The sequence below is a fragment of the Rhinichthys klamathensis genome, unplaced genomic scaffold (assembly GCF_029890125.1).
Source record: "Rhinichthys klamathensis goyatoka isolate OS25496 unplaced genomic scaffold, OSU_Roscu_1.1 h1tg000819l_1, whole genome shotgun sequence".
NCBI classification, from domain to species: Eukaryota; Metazoa; Chordata; class Actinopteri; order Cypriniformes; family Leuciscidae; genus Rhinichthys; species Rhinichthys klamathensis.
Genome location: NW_026607205.1, coordinates 829,744 through 847,938, shown reverse-complemented (window position 1 = coordinate 847,938; position 18,195 = coordinate 829,744). Strand labels below are relative to the sequence as shown.

The 18,195-nt window shown below is 37.2% G+C and overlaps 1 pseudogene; it reads right to left on the bottom strand.

The window, feature by feature from the left end:
- The window catches only part of LOC130078138 (NACHT, LRR and PYD domains-containing protein 3-like), a 31,890-nt pseudogene extending 28,656 nt beyond the window's left edge, over window positions 1-3,234 (bottom strand).
- Window positions 3,235-18,195: the final 14,961 nt, after the last annotated feature.

The following is an 18,195-nucleotide window of genomic DNA, read 5'->3' as shown; positions in this document are numbered from 1 at the left end:
AGACCACAGGGTGAGCGCCCCCTGCTGGCCTCACTAACACCTCTTCCAGCAGCAGACGTCAATACCACAGGCTTCCAGGTCTGATTCATAGAAGATAAGGTTGTTTTCTTCCAGCTGATGAAATGCCAGGTTCCCTAGTGAAAGGATGGCGTCTTTATCCCAGGAAACATCTGGTGTGTATTCTCCATCATATTTCCGTCTGCTCTGCTGGATCTGAAAGCGGAGAAAGTGTGTGTACATTTGTGTCAGAGTCTTGTGAGTGTCTTCAGTGTTTGATTCCTGCAGTGTTTTAGAGGCCTCAGACTGATTGTTTTTCACATTATTTTTTTCCTCCTCTAAAATGTTCTGGAGAACAGTGGCTGAAATCCAGCAGAAGACTGGGATGTGGCACATGATAAAGAGACTCTTTGATTGTTTAACATGGTCAATGATTTCAGTGGCCATTTTCTCATCTTTGAATCTTTTTCTGAAGTAATCTTCCTTTTGTGCGTCATTGAATCCTCGTATCTCTGTCAGCCGGTCGATACAGTCAGGAGGAATCTTACTGGCAGCTGCTGGTCTGGTGGTGATCCAGACGAGAGCAGAAGGAAGCAGATTTCCCTTGATGAGGTTCGTCAGGAGCACATCCAGAGAGGCTGGTGACGATACATCATGCAACGTCTCATTACTCTCAAACTTCAGGGGAAGACGACATTCATCCAATCCATCAAGGATGAACAGGACATCCCTTCTTATAAGGCTCAGTCCTTTTGTCTCTGGGAAGCATAGAGTTATAAGACCCATTAAACTTTGTTTTTCTTTCTTCTTTAAATTCATCTCTCTGAATGGAAGAGGAAATATGAAGCTGATATCTTGATTTTCTTTTCCTTCAGCCCAGTCCAGAACAAACTTTTGCACAGAGACGGATTTTCCAATGCCAGCAACTCCTTTTGTCAGTACAGTTCTGATCTCCTGGTGTTGTTCATGTGCTTCAAACAAATGATTGCATTCAACTGGTATCTCTTGTGATTCATGACGCCTGGAAGCAACTTCAATCTGTCTGACCTCATGTTCAGTATTGACCTGTTCACTGCCACCCTGAGTGATATAGAGATCTGTGTAGATGTTATTCAGAAGTGTGGTGTCACCCTGCTTTGCCATTCCTTCAAACACACATTGATACTTCTTCTTTAGGCTACATTTTAGCTGATGATTAAAGATCAGCTCATCTAAACACAGGAAAAACAAACAGACAGTTTAATCTTAATTTTCTCTCATACATGTATAGGTGTTAATCTGACAGATGGTCATGAGTCTCTTACCTTTTAGAGTATCAGCAGCTTCATCTTGCTTCATCTCTCTCAGGTAGTGTAGTGTGAGATCAAGAGCTGCTTCTTTAATTCGGCATCTATTCTCATTAAAGTCCTCCACTAAGGATTGTGTGTTCTCGTTTTGTAATATTTTCTTAAACGTTTCCAGCTCATTTTTCAGTAAGGTGATTATTTTGCTCTCAAGATCCTACAAAGAAAAAAAAAGAAAATCTATATTTATAAAAATAATATATAAAAGTAAAAACACAAACATTTTAATTAGCTGTAATTATTAATAAATAAAAATAAACTGTTTTCACATTTCATTCTTATTTTATGGGTTCTTAAAATTAAAAGAAAATGGTCAAAAATAATTAGAAATGACATTTCTATTGAGTACTTTTTCAGGAAAACATGATAAATAATCTATTTTTTATTATACTTATTAAATATTTCTAAAAATGTGAGAATTTTTTTTACCTTGAAGATCCACTGGAGATTCTCTGTGAAATTCTTGTGTTTCCTGTGAGTCTGGGAATCTGGATCTAATGTTTCATATTTAAGCCTGTTAGCAAATAAAAAAAAATCTAAATATTGCATTTCCAGGAAATATATTACAAAAATCTCTAGTAAATGATTTTAGCAAAATATACTCTAATAAATATTTGAACTACACAGTTTTATGCTTATTATTCATTGATACACTTTCTAACACAGTCTGTGCCCAAAAATAAGAAACACATGAAATACCCTTTGGTTGGTGATGGTGTTTCCTCACTGAAGTTCGGTTGGCCACCATCTTTTGACCAGTCACTCTTCACAGCCACAGAGCTGGACACATGTGAACTTGATCTTTCACGGATGAAACAAATAACAGAGAAATAAAATTTCGCTAAAGGAGATACTTCAGTCTCATTTTAATAGGAAGTTTAATGTTACAAATGGTAATTAATAACAGTATAGTTGTGTATTTGTCCCTCTCATGACTGGATAGATGGTGTATTGACTTTCCAATGCCGTTGATAATAGGAGTAAGCAAGTTTAGAACGCGTACAAACAGTCCATGCAGAGACGGATGTAGATGCAAACAAATGTCTTTCTTTATTACTTATGCTCTATTAAATTATATATTATGTAAACACAAACTTTTATTTTGGATGCGATTAATCGTGATTAATCGTTTGACAGCCCTAGTTTCATCATATTGTGTAGAAATTATAACTATATAATGTAAAAAATACCTTTTGATAGATGTCTTTTTCTCACTGAAGTTTGGTAGGTCACCATCCTTTGACCAGTCACTCTTCACAGACACAGAGCTGGACTCATGTGAGCCTGATCTTTCACTAATAATAAATAGAGACAATAATTTTTTTTATTACAGAAGTTCCTCTGTGTCTGATAACGGCACAAACTCTCTCTAGTCCTTCACAGAGGGAATGTGATGAAGCATTTGCACAATCATTACTGTAAACTTAGATTTTTTTACATACATTTTAATTTTAAAAATCAATGTTCATTTAGCCTATAACACTACTTTAGTACTGCAATGTAACACTACTGCTGAAGGAGAGGCAGAAAATATTGATTTAGTTATCAGTTATTGTTATCAGACACAGATGAACTTCTGTAATAAAAAAAAATCTTGTCTCTATTTGATTTAAATATTTTTTTAATTAAGAAGTTCTGAAGTTCTGCAAAGCATTTGCAAATATAAAACAATGCTTAGTTCTTCACAGGAAGAATCTAAAAATTCAGTAGTTTAAAATGATTGTGTGAAAACAGACGCAGTCTTACCTCTGTTCCTCTGAGAGACTCATCTTAGAGAGAAAGTCATTTCCTCGCTCCTCTGACATACTGCAGTTAAACTAACATTGGAAACAGATCAGCACTGGTGTGTGGAAACAATCAGTCGTTCAGTTTGACCTGGAGATGGCAATATATGTTCCTGAGATTAATAACATGGCAGTCATTCCAGAAAATAATGAAGAATGTTAAGTTAGCAACAACAACAAACACTATAACATATAGTGAGTCATGGCTCTAAATGTAGTAGTGAATAGACATTTACACTGTGTTAAAATCATTGCTTTTTCGTTTTCTTTTTTCCGAAAAATGCAATACCAAATATGACCACATGGAGATGCCAACAGACCACTATACCAGCTGCCTTAAAGGTTGTATCAGCGATTTCAGGCCCAAAAAAGGCCCAAATATAAATGATCACATTCATCTAATCTTTCCTACCAATCCACTAGCTGCCGCCCCATTAGCAGGCCGTCAAAAAACCGCGTCTCTGTAGGCAGCCTATGCTCTGAGATCTGCACACCACACAAAAACAATTGGGTTCACCAACCACTCAAAACCAAAATAAATAGTGTTCCAACCAATCACCGACAGGGGGCGGGTGTTGTGAGGTTTTGCGCTCGTGAACGGCTGCACGCGAAGGCGGAGCTGAAGAAGAAGCCAGCATCTATCAACGAACCCCTGTCGGTGATTGGTTGGAACACTATTTATTTTGGTTTTGAGTGGTTGGTGAACCCAATTGTTTGACAACCTTTAACCTTACAGCATACAGATCCAGATCCATTAAAAAATTATTAAACACAGCAAAATACAAATTAAATATTAAACATTTTGTAAATGGCGACCTGAAGGCTGCTCGAGATCATCAGTGAACAGTTCCTCTGTCAGAGTCAGTGTTTGTGTCCGTGCTTGGAGTGACGGCTGATGTCCATATGTACATAAATACCACTGACCCTTGCAAACCTAAACCTAAAAAACACAACCAGAAATCCCACCATACTGAAATGTGCTTGTGGAAAAGCTATCAGAGCACCGAGCGCACATATGTAACCGGTCCTACTCAACCTTGTCCGAGCGGTATTCGAAGCGGGGTCTCCGGGATGGGAACTGGCCGCGCTAACAAGGCCGCTAAAGACCACAGTGAAATTTACACGCACAGTCTACGCTTTTCGCTGAATAATCGAGAAAGGGGCGTTCCATTCACCGCCCCCTACAGAGATCGAATATTCAAACTCATTATTCATTTTTGTACCCCTGTACGAATTATTTTATGGAAAGTGTAGTGAATAAGAGACCTTCAAGAGACCAACATTGGTCCTCCACAGTTTCAAGTTTTTGCCATCAATTGCAACTGTGGCGAGATCCTTTTAAAAAATTAGGTTAATTAAAGAGGACGCGCGCGCGCACACACACAAACACACACGCATTTTTAGAGCGTTATATGTTTGGTTAGCATGGCCTGCAGGTGTCAGGGCAACGATTCAATAAGAAAAGATAATATAAACGTAAAGAAAATATTTCGCTAACGAAAATGGTTTCATACAAAGCATCACGGTGTTTATTGAATAAATTTGCTTGTAAACGATTCACTGACCCCGCCATTCAAAAAACATTTCTTACTTTTTTTCTAAATGAATCATCTGTTTTGAACGAATCGATTGAATAAAAGCGACTCACTCATTAAGGCAGTGGCTTGCCGCCATCTAGTGGCAAAGTAGCTACCATTTTAATTTTTTCAATATTTCATTTTTCTAATTCTGTATTAAAAATTTGATATTTGATACAGTAGTCTCATACGATTATTTATGCAAATTGTAAGTGCTGTGTAAAATGCATGTACAAGTGCTCCTTCAAAAATATAAGTGTATAGAGCCATGTGTTTTATTTTTAGGCATACTTGGCTTTTAATGTTTGTGTTTGTAGTATAAAGTAAAAATAAGGTGGCCTATAAAATGTAATATGTGCATGAAGAATGGGTGAAGATTTTTTTTGTTATTATAGAGATTCTTTAGTCACCTCTTTTTATCTATTCTCACAAAAATCATGTCGCTAAGTGAAGGCTATTTATTAAAACAATAATAGAGCTGAGCTTGCTATTTTACCATGTCTTAGATGAGTCAGCAAGGAAAGAAGAGGCTTTAGAAGGTGAAAGGGAGGATGATCTAGGAACACTACAGACAGGCCCAAAACATGTGAAGCTTCAGCAGTATCCCTTTACCCAATTTGGAACACAGCAGAGAGCTTTTAATAAGAATTAGCTAGATGCATTTCAGTGGCTTGAGTATTTGAGTAGTGACCAAACACGGTTTCCCTATTTAAATACAGTTACACGAGTAGTTTTACACGTTTTATTTTGTGTCACCATACTTGGTCGTGTAACTACTCGTGTAACTGTATTAATAATAATAATAATAACTAGCAGCATTTAGCGGTGTTCAAGCAGTTAAGGCCTTTAAGGCCGTTAAGCACAAAAACATCAAAAGACATTAAGTTTTATGTAGCAAGCATTTAAACATTGACATCATAGATGGAATAGACCATGTTTTAGCATGATTTACCATGATATACCAAATTTAGTGTGATTTTTCATGATCTACCATGTTCCAGTATGATTTACCATGAATCTAGCATGATTTACCACAGTTTACCATGATTTCCCATGTTATAGGATGATTTACCATGATATACCACATTCTAGAATGATTTACCAGGATTGTAGCATGATTTACCATGATTCATCACATTGCTAGCATGATTTGCCATGATCCACCATGTAATAGTATTTTTTACTATGATTTACCATGTTTCTATCGTGATTTACCATGATTTACCACATTGCTGCATTGATGTGAAGGGCCAATAAAAATGAAGTGATAAACTCTGACAAAAAAATGATTGTGTTATAATAGTTAACATGGAAAAACTGGTTTGCTTTAGTGCTTTGATTTACTGTTGAAAATCAAGTGTGTCAAAATGAGAGTGAGACAATAAGTGGTCTTCTACTGCCCTCTGCTGGCCATTCTACTTATTAATAAAGTGTTTTCACAGGTGCTTTTACACTCATATGTAGACATTTGATCACACACACACACACACACATACACACAAAGTCATTATATAAATATATTTTAATGGTCTATAAGCATTTAATGTCTTTGCAAGCTATTAATCAGATTATTCAGCATTTATTCAGAAACCTAGGACTACACACACACATTCTGTTGTAGATACAGATATTTGAACTATGTGATGGAAAAAAGAAATGTTTACTGCAATTGTCCTTCAGGATTCATATTTCTCAATGTACTACAATAGTCAGTTTACCATGGTTTGTCTTAGTTTACCTTGATGTTACCTTGTTGTGACCGAATGTTACACAATAATTTATCATGATATACCACATTCTAGAATGATTCAGCAGGATTGTAGCATGATTTACTATGATTTACCACGTTGTTAGCAATTATGTGAAGCTTCAGAACAGTAAAGTGAATTGAAAGACAAAATATGATTGTGTTATTATAGTAATTGTCACATAAGGTTATTTTTTAGTGTCTGAATATATGAATGCAAAAGCACATGTGAAAAGACTATTAATAAGTATAATGTCCAGCAGAGGCTAGTAGAAGACCACTTATTGCTATAGTACCACTTTTATTTTGAACTACTTGGTTTAATCAGTATCAGGGTTTCCGCGGGGTCATAAAAAGTCATAAAACGTCTTAAATTTAATAATAAGAATTTTAGGCAATAAAAAGTCATAAAAACGTCCGGCTTTTCCATACAAGGTCATAAATTACATTTAGCCACATCTTAAATTGATATGCTCATTCATTCATTATCGCGATATAATGTTTTCTCTATAAAACGATATTAAGAGTTCGATAAATGTTAGATCATGTTTATGCGCCAAAAGCGGAACGAAACTCATTTGAACCGCGCGCGCCTCACGGAGCGTTTATCCGCTCGGCTCAAAGTCCAAACGGCAGCGTAGCGCGATCAAGCTCACTAGAGCAGACGCGTTCTTTTACTGTCTATGGTTAACTTTGATCAGTCTCGATCACGAGATCCAGTGAGAAGGACTTGAATTCAGCGAAGAACACAAATGTCTCAGTGATTTAAACCAGTTTAAAGGCAGATGAAACAGCGCTGACGAACAGGAGAAACACTGTGCGCAACTATACAGTCAGAAAGCTTTTCCATCTACACATTTACATCCTTTACCATGGTTTTACTGTAACGTTAGCCTAGTAATATTAACTGCACCATGAAATGTGGGATACATATTGAATTGTATTATATTATTAATGTAGACAATGTATTAAAGGACTAATGGAATATAATTACAGTATTTATGTATTTAGGATAATAGCCTACTGTTTTTCATACATTTCAGAAAGATACGTGCCATCAAAGTCAGGCAACACAAACCTGTTTCAAGACTTGAAACAATATCCCCCATTAGCACATGCAGAAACTAAGAAATTAATTTTGAATTAAAGATATTATTTTTGTTAAGGAAAAAATACAAATGTTTGAATGTTCTACCTCAGATTTGTGAAATGTTCACCTGTTTGGCAAGTGTTTTTCATGATATGTTTTGACAATAAAGAGTAGTTTAAAACCACAATTAACGCTCTGGTTTCTACAACTTTCAGTTAGGAACAAAAATCTGCCTTCAAAGTTCAAAGAAATAAAGAATTGACATTTATCGTCATAATTATCGATATTGACTGATATTATCGTGATAAGTGTTGTGTTGTTCCTGTGTTATTGATACTTAGGAAAAGGGAGCCTTCAGTTTGTTACTCTTAAGAAAATGGAACCTTTAAATAATTAAACTTATTACTTTTAATGAAAGTCAATAAAAAAAGACTTTTGAAAGGAAGTTATTTTTCGTAATTCGAATAGGTCATAAATTTAAATAATATTGGTCATAAAAAGGTCTTAAAAGGTCTTAAATTTGACTGACTAAACCCTGCAGAAACCCTGAGTATTGTGCACTAAAGCAAACCAGTCTTTCAATGTGAATACCATTATGCATGCTTACACACACACACAAACACACACACACACACACACACAATTGTGGGTTATGATATTGTGAAAATCTCTTTTTGTGGTCCTTAAGCATTTCAGATATTTATTTGTGATGTAAAAATATTAAACTTTCTAATAAATCATTATTTAATATTATATTATAAGCATTTGTTTGTTAGCCATTGCTGAAAACTGGTTAAAAAAGATAAAAAATATCTAATGCTGTTGCTCCCTCTAGTGGACAACAGCGGTTTTACAGCCTACATAAACGGTTGAAATGAATGACAGGAAATTCGTTTTTTTTTTACTTATATCTCGGGAACGAGAAAGTGAAAAAATCTGAAACTCAGAACTTAGATAGGGTTAGAGGAGCCCTCTTGAATAAGACCATCCCCGTGTTGCTGAGTGATTGCTGTCGGGAGTAATGTCCGTTTAAATGCATATCTTTGTGGGCTTATATCTCGGGAATGCCCAGGCCAAATTGCACCAATCTCGAATCGAAGCTAGATGAGGACGAGCCCTTTCCAACAAGCTCTTCCACAAGGATCTAGATGGTGTGGATCAAGAGTTACAGCCGTTTCAAGTTGGGGTTCTCACAGATTAGCGATCCGCGGGGGGGCGCTCCCGAGCCCCGCGACGAAAGATTTGGATCAAGATCCCCGAGAGGACCTTACCATCAAAATTTGAGCGGGCAGAGACTTTCCGTTTTCGAGTTATGAGTGAATTCGTGCTTGGGGGGGCGTGGCCCAATGTTTTACTTTCGTTTTGAGGCTTCCTGTGACAATTAATTATAGAGGCAAATTTTGTCTGATTTGTCTGAAATTTTTCAATGCCGTACAGAGTGATATTACACATGTTCTTGACCTTTTTTAAAGAAGATCTGAGCATTCATTTAAGAGATCAGCATTTACAGCCAATAAAGGCAATTTGCCATAGGAAATGTATGGTTTTAAAGCTTTTTGACAGTTATAGCGCCAACTATGGTCCGATCTCCATGAAACTTTGCATGCTTCTTCACCATGTTATGACACATATGCTCACCAATTTTTGTTTAGTTCTGAGTTTTTATTTATGATTTATAGGCTTTTGTGTGTATTTGACACGCCCCTTTTCTAAATGACCCTGTTATAGCCATACGAAAAATGCAAAAGTTCAACTTTTTTTCAATGATTATTGATCTAGAGAGTCCAGAGAATTGTCCTAGACTGGTCTGGTTCCAATCGGGCAAAAATCCAGGGACTAGTTCGCAAAAGTAGGTTTTTAACATATTCGTGAATATTTAATGAACGATTTGATTGACAGCAATGGTTCTAGAGGGAAAGTTGTTCATCCTGAGGAGATCTATCAAATGATATGCATATTTTCGGGATGTGTGCAACACCACGTGATTACAGAGCCGTAAAACTCGTTAGCGCCAACTAGTGGCCAATTTCTTTCAAAACTCTTACAGACCTCTTGGGCCATGAGTCAAACATGTCCGTCGAGTTTCGTTCCGATTGGCCTCCGTTAACCTCGTGTAATAGGTGCTCAAATTCATTGGCCAATGGCGGCCATGTTTTTTTAGTTACGCCAATTTCCTCATACACATACATGGCACCTTGGACCAAGACACTGCATACCAATTTTTAAGTCAATCGGACTAACGGTCAGGTGGTCATAGCCCGATTTAGGTTTTTTGTGTGTTATAGCGCCACCTAGTGTTAGGTCGACGCGATTTTTTTACTGTGACCTCAGATTGAACTCATACACATGTGTTCCAAGATTGGTGAAGATATCTCATTTACTTCTCGAGTTATAGCCATATTAGTAAAATAGGCTCCTCCCACAACGATCATTTTACTCCCCCTAGCGACCGTGAATCGAAAATTCAACTTTTTTTCAATGATTATTGATATTCAGACTCCAGAGAACACGTATGCATTTGTCTGGTTTTGATCGGGCGAAAAACCAGGGACTAGTTCGCAAAAGTAGGTTTTTGACAAAATTCAAAATGGCGGAAAAATTTGCATACCGGAAATGAAATCGGAGATATACGTTTTGTTCTTCAGGCCTCCAGCTTTCCAATGATATAAGACACTTGAGTCTACGACATACGGTTTAGGAGTTATGAGCAGTTTCGCGCAATTGATTGCTGTAGCGCCACCTATAGGCCAATCGGGGTCATACTTTCTGAGGCTCTCCTCGATTTTTGTACTACCATCTGACAAAGTTTCAGAGCTCCAGCACTTACGGTTTGTTCTGCACGATGCGTTTTACGGCAGAAGAATAATAATAATAATAATAATAATAATAATAATTAAAGCTGCAAGCAGCATTTAGCGGTGTTCAAGCATTTAAGGCCTTTAAGGCCCTTAAGCACAAAAGCATCAAAAGACATTAAGTTGTATGTAGCAAGCATTTAACCACTGAGAATAGACCATGTTTTAGCATGATTTACCATGATATACCCCATTTCAGTGTGATTTTTCATTATTTACAATGTTCCAGTATGATTTACCATGAATCTAGCATGATTTACCATAGTTTACCATGATATGCCAAGTTCTAGTATGATTCACCATGATTTATCCTGTTCTAGCATGATTTACCACAATTGAACATATTCTAGTATGATTTAATATGATTGTAGCATGATTTACCATGTTATAGGATGATTTACCATGATATACCACATTCTAGAATGATTTACCGCAGGATTGTAGCATGATTTGCCATGATACACCATGTAATACTATTGTTTACAATGATTTACCATGTTTCTATCGTGATTTACCATGATGCACCATATTGCTAGCATTAATGTGAAGTGTCAATAAAAATGAAGTGATAAACTTTGACAAAATATAATTGTGTTATAATAGTTCACATGGAAAAACTGGTTTGCTTTAGTGCAGAATACTGGTGAAAATCAAGTGTGTCAAAATGAAAGTGAGCCAATAAGTGGTCTTCTACTGCCCTCTGCTGGTCACTCTACTTAATAATAAAGTGTTTTCACAAGTGCTTTTGCATTCATATGTAGACATATGCTTACACACACACACACACACACACACATGGGATATGTTATTGTGAAAATCTCTTTTAATGGTGTATAAGCATGCATTTCACATATTTCTTTGTGATGTAATAATATAAAACTATATTAAAACTAATAAAAAAATAGCTTTAAGCGTTTGTTTGTTAGCCAATGCTGAAAGCTGATAAAAAAGATTAAAAATGTCGGTAACACTTTACAATAAGGTTCATTTATTAAACATTAGTTAATGTATTAATTAACATGAACTAACCATGAGCAATACATTTGTTACTGTTTTTGTTCATCTTTGTTAACACTAGAACGGACACGACGGTCATTTTGACCGTTTTGAATTTTATATCTGCAATAACTTTGTTGAAAAAATAAATAAAATCCTGCTGGTACCCGACTTTTCCTAAAAGTGTCTGTATTTTCATTTAAAATGTTTTTAATATAAATTACACATAAGGCAAACAAACAAATGAACATATTTACCTATTTCGGCCATAGACGGTCATATTGACCGCACTGAATTTTGCGGTATTCTTTTGTTACATTTCTCGCGGTTGACCTTTGTCTATTAGGAAATAATCAGAAGATTCAATTGCAAAATGACAGATATGTTTATTGAGAGCTGGTCAGATGCTGGGAGAGTGAAGGTGTGCAAATGTCCGGTATGAAGCCCTTGGCAGCACAGGGACGCTGGAGTGAGTGCTGAACCAGGAGTGCTGAACACGGGATGACACACGGAAAACAGATACAGGCAGGGAACAAACACGCAGGAAAAATCCACAACGATCTGACAAAGGGCCTTTCTCAATCTGTATTCTTGTCTGTACTTGTGTCCTTGTGTTCTTGTGAAACGTCATCTTTTGTGGCCCAAGTACTGTCCCAATACAGAAGTTTGCATTTTGGCAAGAACAGTTAAAAATCCCGGATGTGTTCTTGACACGCCCATTTTACCGAGGATGCATCGGCTGGTAACTTGTGTGAACTTGACGGCAGAAATATCCCAGCATTCAATTCGGCATTCGAGGAAGGAGAGGCAGGTCAATACAGTATTTCGTTTTTCTACAATTACGTACACTATTTCATCACTAAATTCACTTCTGAGAACATTTGATGCGAGAAATCAACTGTGTAGATTTCAAATATTGGCATTTTACGAAAATGTATGGCTAATCGAAAATGTGCTCAAACGTTTTCGGAAGTGAGAATCTCCATAAGCGCCTGCGGGTGTAACGTTAGCTATCGAGCCAACCGGACAGTTTGCTCACAGACTCGTTTTTCCCCACAGTCAAGAGACCATTGCAGCCTGGCTGTTATCGTCAATAATTCTCGTTATGTTTGGGTACTGCAGACGGTGTCTGTGCGGGGGTATTATTGCGCAATACCAGCAAGAACACATCGTCTCAAACTGTCAGCAGCGTTCTGTGTGCTCGTCACCTTGTGAGTTCATTCTTCCAAGAACAACTAGCAAGAGCGTTCTCCCCAAGAACACAAGTCCGTTCTTTGCATTCTTGGTTTTGAGAAACACCCAAAGACTAGGCGAGGGCCGTTACATAGTCAACGCGAGCAAGCAACGCGAGCGACGCGAGCTACGCGCTCCTTTTCATAGTACACAAGCGTCACCGGCGATGCGTGAAATGCAATACACCGATTGCGCAGCAGGGGGTAGTAGAGTCTAGAGTCGGGTCACGTAATATTCAGATCAAAATGGCAACTGAAGAGGAGTGCATATTGCTGATTTTACATCGGCGGCAACAAAGGATGTATACGAACAAGCTCGCATAACTTTTCCTCTTCGCCCGCCATTGTATTCAAATCTTCTTCTTCTGTAAACATAATAATATACCTTTTTATGTACATTACTTGCAATGTCGCCCCCACCGACAACGCATAGTATTGCGTGCATCGGCGCGTCGCGTATCAAAAACTAGGACGACACATTTGGCTACGCATCGACGCATAATGGCGGCCGAAGCGTAGCGATGTGTAGCCTTGCGCACGCGTATGCGTACCGATGCGTTGACTATGTAAGGGCCCTAACACTGAAAAGGGTCGAATCGCTGATCAGTTGCAGCTGGCGCGTTGATCAGAGCGCACGTGCTGATCAGCTGCATTGATCAGCGACCACGCACACACACACACAACAAGACGAGAAAGGAGACAGCGAATTCATAAACCGTGACATTGTCTCTCTCACTGTCAAAAGAATATCTAAATAAGATACTTTTAGTTGTTATTATCTTGTTCTGAGTTATGTTGAAGGGATATGGAAATATAGCTCTGTTGTGAATAGGCCCTATGCGATTATTACGGGCTACTGATATTATTATTTATAAATGTATAATTAAACTTTTTAAAATGTACAGTTTGGTGTTGTTTTGTTTTTAAAAGATATCTTAATACAACAAATGCATTAATCTCTCAATTGGGTATTTATCATTAAAGATATAGAGTTTGCAATCTAACGGTCAAAATGACCGCTTGTGGCAGTTCTAGTAGTTATGGAATTCTGGCACTTCTAGTGTTAACGTTAGTTAATACAAATCCAGCTGTTCATTGTTAGTTCAGGCAAGGAACGTATATTGACAAGAAGTGAAAGCCAATAGAACGTTCCATTGCAACACCAGCGCCCAGCAGCAGCCCTACACGTCCGCCATTTTGGGGTGAAAGCGACTCGGCAGTCATATATTGTACATATATTTAGTCCAGTGCAGAGGTCATTTTTAGGTTGAAATAATTAGGTGATTATTTTAATTCACAACAGTTAACGTTATATCCGTTAAAAAGAAGTTGCTACTAGGCTTTTCCCCCACATAACTTGAGACAGGGAAGTTCAAGGATTTAATTAATTATATTAATCTCTACATTAAGTGTGACAGGTAAGAAGAATAAAGTGATGTAAGTTCATAAAGTTATAACGTTAGACCGTTTCCCAGGAGGTACACATAACCTTACATACAAAAATAAGTTCAATGAAATAAACGAATTCAGCAAATAAATGTAATTGTACTAAAATGTAAATGTTGGACAATAAATATATAACAGCAATAGAATAGCTTTACACTACAGCAAACTGTTTTTTTGCAGTACTATTTTATATTAATTTTCTTCTTCAGAACCGGTGCCCAGTTAACCAATTCCCTGGAACCGTTAGTATGCCTGCTTAACGATCCGCTTATCGGTTCCAACCTCCAATATGCAGAAACATTTGGCCACACATCATGAACAGACTTTAGTCCCATGAAACTTAAACTGGAATGTCACTGTTTCTATCACTGCGACTTCACGAACGGGTGAACACGCGCACGCACACACACACACACACATCACTTTTGAAGTAAAATTGAGGATGCAGTGCATGTAATGCATCGAGATATCAAATTGAACTGAATCGATGACATGATAATCGGAATCGAACCGAACCGTGAGACCATTGTAGGTTCACACCCCTAATACTCTGTGCTGTGTCAGCGAGTTAATAATAATTAACAAACAAAATAAGTTATAAGTTCAATAAGTTAATACAAACAAACAAATTTGTACTTATTCCCTCACCCAATGAGAATCGATAAGAGAATCCATAAGGAATCGAATCGATAAGCAATATCGATAATGGAATCGGAATCGTTAAATTCTTATCAATTCCCATCCCTAATCAAGTGTGTCAAAATGAAAGTGAGCCAATAAGTGGTCTTCTACTGCCCTCTGCTGGTCACACAAGTGCTTTTTCATTCATATGTAGACATATGCTTACACACACACACACACACGGGATATGTTATTGTGAAAATCTCTTTTAATGGTGTATAAGCATGCATTTAACATATTTCTTTGTGATGTAATAATATAAAACTATATTAAAACTAATAAAAAAATAGCTTTAAGCGTTTGTTTGTTAGCCAATGCTGAAAGCTGATAAAAAAGATTAAAAATGTCGGTAACACTTTACAATAAGGTTCATTTATTAAACAGTAGTTAATGTATTAATTAACATGAACCATGAGCAATACATTTGTTACTGTTTTTGTTCATCTTTGTTAACATTAGTTAATACAAATCCAGCTGTTCATTGTTAGTTTATGTTAGTTCACAGTGCATTAACTAATGTTAACAAGATTTTAATAAAGTATTTGTAAATGTTGAAATTAACATTAACAAAGATTAACAAATGCTGAAGGAGTATTGTTCATTCTTAGTTAATGTTAACTACATTAGTTAACATTAACTAAGAATTTGTCGCGGGGGGCGTTCCCGAGCCCCGCGACGATAGATTTCGATCAAGAACCCCGAGAGAACCTTACCTAGCGTGCAGAGACTTTCTGTTTTCGAGTTATGAGTGAATTTGTACTTGGGGGGCGTGGCCCAACGTTATACTTTCGTTTTCAGCCTTCCTGTGACACAATTGTAAATAGTAATAAATAAAATAAATAAATGCAGTCCATAATACTCCAATAGATGAATTTGGACAAAATGTGATTGTAAATGTTAAAATAATGATTTAATAAAGTCTACATTTCAATTATATATAACAATATTAGGGAGTAGTATGATGAAATGACAGCAGGGGGCAGTAAAATACCACTTATTGGCTGTTATAGCCATCCAAAATCTTATAGCCATCCAATTTACACTATTATAGCCATTCAAATGAAGAAATGATACCTTTTCTGATAATTATTGATCTAGAGAGTCCAGATAATTGTACTGCACTGGTTTTAAACATTAAGATATGACAATTTTACAATCATAGATGGAAAAGGCCATTTACAGCCAATACAGGCAATTTACCATAGGAAATGCATGGTTTTAAAGCTTTTCAACAGTTATAGCGCCACCTATTGTCCGATCTCCATGAAACTTTGCATGCTTCTTCACCATGGTATGACACATATGCTCATCAATTTTTGTCAAGTTCTGAGTTTTTATTTATGATTTATAGGCTTTTGAGTGTATTTTGACACGCCCCTTTTCTAAATGACCCTATTATAGCCATACGAAAAATGCAAAAGTTCAACTTTTTTTCGATAATTATTGATCTAGAGAGTCCAGAGAATTGACCTAGACTGGTTTGGTTCCGATCGGGCGAAAAACCAGGGACTAGTTCGCAAAAGTAGGTTTTTAACATATTCGTGAATATTTAATGAACGATTTGATTGACAGCAATGGTTCTAGAGGCAAAGTTGTTTAGCATGAGGAGATCTATCAAATGATATGCATATTGTGGGGATGTGTGCAACACCACGTGATTACAGAGCCGTAAAACTCGTTAGCTCCAACTAGTGGCCGATTTCTTTCAAAACTCTTACAGACCTCTTGGGCCATGAGTCGAACATGCCCATCGAGTTTCGTTCCGATCGGCCTTCGTTAACCTTGTCTAATAGGTGCTCAAATTCATTGGCTAATGGCGGCCATGTTTTTTGAGTTACGCCAATTTCCTCATACACATACATGGGGCCTTGGACCAAGACACTGCATACCAATTTTCAAGTCAATCGGACTAACGGTCAGGTGGTCATAGCCCTTTTTATGTTTTTTTAATGTTATAGCGCCAACTAGTGTTCGATCGTCGCGATCTTTTTACTGTGACCTCAGACTGTCCTCATACACATATCTCTTGAGTTTGGTGAAGATATCTCATTTACTTTTCGAGTTATAGCCATTTTAGTAAAATAGGCTCCTCCCACAACGATCATTTTACTCCCCCTAGCGACCGTGAATCGAAAATTCAACTTTTTTTCAATAATTATTGATATTCAGACTCCAGAGAACATGTATGCATTTTTTTTATTTTGATCGGGCGAAAAACCAGGGACTAGTTCGCAAAATTAGGTTTTTGACAAAATTCAAAATGGCGGAAAAATTTGCATACCGGAAATGAAATCGGAGATATACGTTTTTTACTTCAGGCCTCCAGCTTTCCAATGATATAAGACACTTGAGTCTACGACATACGGTCTAGGAGTTATGAGCAGTTTTGCGCAATTGATCGCTGTAGCGCCACCTATAGGCCAATCGGGCTCATACTTTGATAACCTCTCCTCGATTTTTGTACTACCATCTGACAAAGTTTCAACTCTCCAGCACTTACGGTTTGGGCTGCACGATGCGTTTTACAGGAGAATAATAATAATAATAATAATAATAATAATAATAAAAATCAGTACAAATACAATAGGTTTTCAGCACTTCGTGCTTGAACACCTAAAAATCGGAACGAATAATTATTGATAGTCAGACTCCACAGAACATTTCTGCACCAGTTTGGTTCAGATCAGGCAAAAAACCAGGGACTAGTTTGCAAAAGTAGGTTTTGGACAAAATCGGCCATAAAATTTTTTCCGAGGCTCAAATCGACAATCCGAGATATACATCTTGTTCGTCTTGAGCCAGGGATCACGGTGATGTAAAAACCTTGATTCTAGGACAAACGGTTGAGGAGTTATGGCCATTTTAGTAAATCGTGTTGCTGTGGCGCCACCTATGGGCCAATCGGGCTCATAGTTTGATAACCTCTCCTCGATTTTTGTACTACCATCTGGCAAAGTTTCAGAGCTCCAGCACTTACAGTTTGGGCTGCACGATGCGTTTTAGGGGAAAATAATAATAATAATAATAATAAAAATCGGAACGAATACAATAGGTTTTCAGCACTTTGTGCTTGAACACCTAATAATAAGCGACCTTTTTGGCGGTTATAGCGCCACCTTTTGTCCAATCTCCATGAAACTTTGCATGCTTCCTCAGCATGGCATGACACATATGCTCATCAATTTTGGTGAAGTTTTGACTTTTTCTTCAGGATTTATAGGCTTTTGACTGCATTTTCCCATGAACCATTTCCTACATGACTCTGTTATGGCCAACCAAATGCAAATTTTCAACTTTTTCTCAATAATTATTGATAGTCAGACTCCACAGAACATTTCTGCACCAGTTTGGTTCAGATCAGGCAAAAAACCAGGGACTAGTTTGCAAAAGTAGGTTTTGGACAAAATCGGCCATAAATTTTTTTCCGAGGCTCAAATCGACAATCCG